The sequence below is a fragment of the Cherax quadricarinatus genome, unplaced genomic scaffold, assembly GCF_038502225.1.
Source record: "Cherax quadricarinatus isolate ZL_2023a unplaced genomic scaffold, ASM3850222v1 Contig2521, whole genome shotgun sequence".
In the NCBI taxonomy this organism is placed as follows: Eukaryota; Metazoa; Arthropoda; class Malacostraca; order Decapoda; family Parastacidae; genus Cherax; species Cherax quadricarinatus.
This window is the reverse complement of record NW_027197547.1, coordinates 25,003-30,857: the sequence shown is the minus strand read 5'-3', so window position 1 is coordinate 30,857 and position 5,855 is coordinate 25,003.

Sequence of the window (5,855 nt, the reverse complement as noted above, 5' to 3'; positions counted from 1 at the left end):
AGTATGCACCCAACCCCAAGAATGCGACCCACAACAGTCGATTAGCACTCGGGTATCTATCTGCTGATAGATGAAAAGAGGCAGCAGATGCAAGAAGAAAAATTAAGACACATGCGCAACACCTGGATATCTTTATTTGTGGACGTTTTGCCATCCATTGGCTTTATCAATACAATACAAGGACATAACATAAATTAACTTTTTGTCGTTGTTGTTCTTGTAAGCCAAACGCACAAGGCTATATAGGTACTATCACCCATCAATGTCTCGTAATATATTTTGTCTATGTCAAATGTTTTTAAGAAGAAAACTAGTTTCGGTCTTGCTAGTTTCTCCCCTCTAAATCATGTCATATCAGTGGCATATTGGCTCATAAAGTGTCCCATCTTCACCTCCATTATCTTAACCTTCCATATGTCCGGTCATTCATGTGGTTCCCGGTCCGTTTAATGCGGCTCTTGCTACTGTCCTTGTCTCCTGCTGTTTGATCCTGGGTTATGGATTATTGATACTACTACACTGGATCCCCCACAATCATGGTTGCATTTACTATAAACTTACTGGATTCAATTCTGTTATCTCTCAACTCCTTAAGTTCCACTGATTAACAGTGCCACTCTTCCCTTGTCTTCTGTTTCCTTTCCTCACTATGTGACACCCTACTGAGAATACTGTGTTTTAATAATAATAATAATAATAATAATAATAATAATAATAATAATAATATCTTTATTTACTACAAGTATACGTACATGGTATACAGGCCTAGCTAACATCAATGACATACTACTATACAGAAAGCCCCTTGTTATGCTCAGCATTTCGGGCAAATTAGGTCAGTGTCCCAGGATGTGACCCACACCAGTCGACTAACACCCAGGTACCCATTTTACTGATGGGGAACACAGACAACAGGTGGAAAGAAATGCACCTAATGTTTCTACTCTGGCTGTATGATGTTATTTCAGTTAAATTTCAATGAGGTGAGAGCTGTGCGTATATGTGCATGCGTGTGTGGCCGTGTATAATTACATATTATAATTACACACACAGAACTGTGCATATGGTGTCATGTTTAGGTTGTTACTAGTAACTTATTAAAATAACATCGAGCTGTGTTTGCAGGAGTCGAGTCTCAGCTTCTGGCCCTGCCTCTTAAACTACAATAGCCGGCATTATTGGTTCCTGGCCTCATGGGCCCTAGCAGTGTACTGAAAAAACAAACCATGGAACGGAACGGGTAGGATTTGAACCCATGGCGAGTGGGTCACAGTGTATTGAGCCTTCCTCTATCACTTCACCATCTAGCTCATTCCATTTATTTACCACCCTGAGACTGAAAAAGTATTTCCTAACATCCCTGTGGCTCATTTGTGTCTTTAGTTTCCATCTACTGTATGACCTCTTGCCCCGCTGCCTCTCATTTCAAAAAAGTCTGTCCCTATCTGCTCTGTCAAAACCTCGGAGTATCTTTTATGTCGCAATCATGTCTCCCCTAATCCTTCTTCTAAAGCCATCAGGTTCAATTTCTTTAGTCTCTTCTTAACTCAATCTCCTCAGCTCTGGTAGTAGTCTTGTTGCAAACCTGTGAACCTTTCTAGGTTTCATATATGTTTGATTATAACAGGGCTCCGTGCTGGTGCTGCATGCTCCATGACGGGCCTAACATATGTCATATAGAGAGTCCTAGAAGACTTTTTATTCAGGTTTCTGAAGACAATTCTGAGATTAGCTGTCCTCGCAAATACTACAGATGCTATTCAATTTATGTTCACCTCTGACGATATGTTGGGTGTGATGTTGACTCCAAGATGCTTCCTTAAGCGTTATCTGTAGTTTCTCATTCTATTCCTTCTCTGGTCGCCTCTCAACAGAACTTGCTAGAGTTAAACTCTAGTAACCATATGTCTGACCATTCTTGTAGTTTATATAGTACATCGTCTTGCACAACAATGTACAATACTACCACGCTATTTCTGCATTTGTGTTAGGTAAAAATTATAAAACATGGTGTGGGTGGTATTGGTGAGTGGGTAAAGGAGAAGACTAGAGTTATATGATTGTTGTGTTGTGGTGCGGCCGGTAGCAACACTAGATAAATAAACTGTTGCCTTGATACAAGACTACCTTCACTTAGAGGTCCAACTCTGTGGAGAAATTTTCTCCAGGAGGGGGGTATCAGCCCCCTTCAGCCATTTCAGCCCCTTTCAGCCCTGAGGGGCCAAGCCCTCTCAGAAGGGGCAAGCGTCTTGTTTACTGCTACAGTGAGTAATTGATCACAGATGCCGTACGACATGCAACGTGGTCAAGTGACCGTTGCTCCTTGTAGTCCAGTGTTGCAGAGTGTATTTTAATAAGAGACAGTATATTTCTTACTTTAGCAGGACAATTAAGGTAAATCCTGCTCCCACTTTATTACCATAGTAAAGATAGTGTACATTGTTGTCTATGCTTAAGACAGCAAGAATCAAACATTCTGCTTTGCTTCATCGAGGAAGTGGCAAGGAAGCAAAAGTACTAGGTCAGCTATTTTTTTGTGCTAGGGGAGCGACGGCGTGGGGCGTTGTGGCGTCTTCAGATTACTTTTGACTCTACTGAGAGTGACACTGATGCCAGGATAACCAATAAAGAACGATCTGTGCTTTAGTGTGGACAAAGTGTCTCACAAAACACGATAAACACTTACAGAGAAGTGTGATCAACTTCTTAGTGATATTGTGTGAACAATTATTGATGAACAGTGTAACAACGAGTGTTGCGATCCAACAGAGTGTAGTGCGACATTCTTCAAAGAACACTATTCTTCAATCAACTCAACGGATATCCGGGCATAATTACGGGTCAGATACATATACCCAGGTAAGTTTTCTAACTCATGATGTACTACTATTGACTGCACAGTTGAGTATAAAGTCGTGAGTTAGTCACTTATCATAAACCCCGGTGATATGCGGACCATTGAGTCCACACAAGTAGGTATTTTGTCAGCCATCAGTGAATGAAATATGCTGACATAACACCCCCTAGGGGTAATTTATAATCTTACAAATTATATTTCTTGACAGCCCGTGTTGAGATGGTTTCGACAGCTTCTAGACCTCGTCTGCAGGGGCGGCTGTGCAGACGATGAGTTGTCTTTTTAAGTTAAGTATAAGTCTTTAAACTTAACTGGTAATGCCATTTCTCAACAAACACCCCCCCCACACACACACGCACACATCAGCGACCAGTGAAGAGGCGGGGCCGGGAGCTAAGACTAGACCCCTGCAACCACAATTTGGAAAACTAGGTGAGTACATTACAAAGTGCAGGGGAAAGTCACCATCACTCCTGCCACTACAAAGGTGTAAGGGAGTCACCATCACCCCTGCCACTACAAAGGTGTAGGAGTCACCATCACCCCTGCCACTACAAAGGTGTAGGGGAGAGTCACCATCACCCCTGCTACTGCAAAGGTATGGAGGGGAGTCACCATCACCCCTGCTACTGCAAAGGTGCAGAGGGGTCACCATCACCCCTGCTACTGCAAAGGTGCAGAGGGGAGTCACCATCACCCCTGCCACTACAAAGGTGCAGGGGAGTCACCACCACCCCTGCCACTACAAAGGTGCAGGGGAGTCACCAACTCCCCTTCTCCTACAAAGGTGCAGGGGAGAGTCACCATCACCCCTGCCACTATAAAGGTGAAAGGGGGTCACCATCACCCCTGCCATTATAAATGTCCAGGGGAGAGTCATCATCACCCCTGCCATTACAAAGTTACAGGGGAGTCACCATCACCCTTGCCACTATAAAGGGGCAGGGGAGAGTCACCATCACCCCTGCCATTACAAAGGTACAGGGGAGAGTCACCATCACACCTGCCACTACAAAGGTGTAGGGGAGAGTCACCATCATCCCTACCACTACAAAGGTGCAGGGGAAAGTCACCATCACCCATGAAACTACAAAGGTGCAGGGGAGAGTCACCATCACCCTTGCCACTACAAACAAAGGTGCAGGGGACAGTCAGATGACTCTGCCGCCAACTAGCGGCAGTCATCTGTAAAAACTGGAATTTGTGGTCACAGTGGTGGCCCATGCTAATCTCCCTATGGTGTATAGAAATATCACAGCTAAATGGTTATAACTATGACCATAATTTTTAAACGGGTGGAGGGGTAAGCCAGCGGAAGGCCTCAGTCAGGTGACCAAAAGCTCCAACGGCGGGTCGTCATCTGACTTAAGACCTGCGTCAGGAAACACTTGTCCTGTTTCCTGACAAACTTTACCTAACCTAACCTACCTAGTTGGATGAATCTTATTGTAGCCAGTTGGCCGAGTGGTTAACGCACTGGCCTGGAATTTTACGATTCATGCGCCATGGGTTCAAATCCCACCCGTTCCGTGGTTTGTATATATTTTATGTTTTCATCATCTGCGTTGGTCTACTGGGCGTCCCATATCCTCCTCTTGAAGGATAACACCAGACCATGGTCTACTGGGCGTCCCATATCCTCCTCTTGAAGGATAACACCAGACCATGGTCTACTGGGCGTCCCATATCCTCCTCTTGAAGGATAACACCAGACCATGGTCTACTGATATCCTCCTCTTGCGTCCCATATCCTCCTCTTGAAGGATAACACCAGACCATGGTCTACTGGGCGTCCCATATCCTCCTCTTGAAGGATAACACCAGACCATGGTCTACTGGGCGTCCCATATCCTCCTCTTGAAGGATAACACCAGACCATGGTCTACTGGGCGTCCCATATCCTCCTCTTGAAGGATAACACCAGACCATGGTCTACTGGGCGTCCCATATCCTCCTCTTGAAGGATAACACCAGACCATGGTCTACTGGGTGTCCCATATCCTCCTCTTGAAGGATAACACCAGACCATGGTCTACTGGGCGTCCCATATCCTCCTCTTGAAGGATAACACCAGACCATGGTCTACTGGGTGTCCCATATCCTCCTCTTGAAGGATAACACCAGACCATGGTCTACTGGGCGACCCATATCCTCCTCTTGAAGGATAACACCAGACCATGGTCTACTGGGTGTCCCATATCCTCCTCTTGAAGGATAACACCAGACCATGGTCTACGGCGTGTCCCATATCCTCCTCTTGAAGGATAACACCAGACCATGGTCTACTGGGCGTCCCATATCCTCCTCTTGAAGGATAACACCAGACCATGGTCTACTGGGCGTCCCATATCCTCCTCTTGAAGGATAACACCAGACCATGGTCTACTGGGCGTCCCATATCCTCCTCTTGAAGGATAACACCAGACCATGGTCTACTGGGCGTCCCATATCCTCCTCTTGAAGGATAACACCAGACCATGGTCTACTGGGCGTCCCATATCCTCCTCTTGAAGGATAACACCAGACCATGGTCTACTGGGCGTCCCATATCCTCCTCTTGAAGGATAACACCAGACCATGGTCTACTGGGCGTCCCATATCCTCCTCTTGAAGGATAACACCAGACCATGGTCTACTGGGCGTCCCATATCCTCCTCTTGAAGGATAACACCAGACCATGGTCTACTGGGCGTCCCATATCCTCCTCTTGAAGGATAACACCAGACCATGGTCTACTGGGCGTCCCATATCCTCCTCTTGAAGGATAACACCAGACCATGGTCTACTGGGCGTCCCATATCCTCCTCTTGAAGGATAACACCAGACCATGGTCTACTGGGCGTCCCATATCCTCCTCTTGAAGGATAACACCAGACCATGGTCTACTGGGCGTCCCATATCCTCCTCTTGAAGGATAACACCAGACCATGGTCTACTGGGCGTCCCATATCCTCCTCTTGAAGGATAACACCAGACCATGGTCTACTGGGCGTCCCAT